A 1,602-nucleotide genomic window follows, 5' to 3' on the forward strand; every position below is an offset into this window, starting at 1 on the left:
GTTGACACCATCATAGACTCTTTGATAGATATTGGTGTTGACGACAGTGTTTGTAGATGGATACGATCGATGCTAGTCAATAGAATCATTCAGGCAACAAATGGGGCTAACTCTATTATACATCATGTGAACAGGGGCACTCCACAGGGCGGAGTGCTCTCACCACTGCTATGGGTGATAGCCCTAAACGGTATATTGCTAGAACTCAATAGAGGGGGAGTCAAAGTTGTGGCGTATGCGGATGATGTTGTAATAGCAGCCACAGGTCCATTCCTCTCTACCGTTAGCGAAATCCTTGAAGGAACCCTGGGAAGGCTACACGCCTGGGCTACGAGAAGCAGCCTAAATGTGAACCCAGCCAAGACAGAACTTATCCTATTTATAAACAGACACAAACTACCACAATTCAAGCTACCATCGCTAGACGGCAAGGCACTCTCATTGTCCCCCAGCGCAAAGTATCTTGGAGTCGTGCTGGATAACAAACTTAACTGGAAAACCAATGTCGAATTCCGTAGACAGAAGGCCTACATAGCATACCACACTTGCAAGAGAATCTTCAGTAGTAACTGGGGACTAAATCCTAAACTTGTGATGTGGATGTATACCGCGATCATAAGACCAATTCTAACATACGGCGCCTTGGTTTGGTGGCCCGGCCTAAGCAGACAATATAATGTCAGCAAGCTAAGAAGCATACAAAGGGCAGCAAGCGCAGGAGTAACAGGCGCACTAAGATCCTGCCCGGCAGAAGCTTTAAACGCCATCCTCAATTTAATTCCTATTGATCTCCACCTGAAAGAAGTGGCTATGAAATCGGCGGTCAGACTCAGAGAGTCGGGCCTTTGGAGGATTAGACACTTCGGACATGGGTTGATCATAAATCAAATGCAATTAAATAGGACGGCAGATTATATGGTAGGCAATTTGGACTTCAGCTGTAACGTGCAAGTGCTATTCCCATCCAGAAGGGACTGGAGAAGAGACCGAGTGGCCGACCGAGAGAAGATCTCTCTATATACCGATGGATCCAAGATGGATTGCGGTGTGGGAGCAGGTATCTACTCCAAGGAACTCGGCGTGGCTCTGTCTCTACGGTTGGGAAATAATACAAGCATCTTCCAAGCGGAAGTCCTAGGGATCCTAGAAGCACGCAAAATCCTAGGCAATAGAGTTGGACACAGCAGTAAAGCAACAATATACTCTGAAAGCCAGGCGGCGCTATTGGCAATAGCGTCACCGGTTACCAAATCTAAGCTAGTTGGGGAATGCAAAGTAATATTGCGCTTAGTGTCTCAGTGAAATACCGTCTCTCTTGTCTGGGTTCCCGGACATAGGAACATAGAAGGCGGATGAGTTGGCGAAGGCAGGAGCCGGTTTGTATGAATCCCAGGCAGTGGCACTGGGTTGCCCTCTTGGAATAGTCCAAAGAGAGATTAGTACGCATTTCCTTGAACTGGCTAGGCGCAGGTGGTCAGATATACAGACTTGTAAGATAGCGAGAAAACTATGGCCTGACTATAACAGGGCGAAAACCTTGGACCTGCTTAGCAGATCAAGGCCAGAGGTATTTAGAATTTTAGCAACCATCACGGGCCACTG

Source organism: Rhagoletis pomonella, unplaced genomic scaffold (assembly GCF_013731165.1).
Source record: "Rhagoletis pomonella isolate Grant_MI unplaced genomic scaffold, Rhpom_1.0 Rhpom_scaffold_00021, whole genome shotgun sequence".
Taxonomy (NCBI): Eukaryota; Metazoa; Arthropoda; class Insecta; order Diptera; family Tephritidae; genus Rhagoletis; species Rhagoletis pomonella.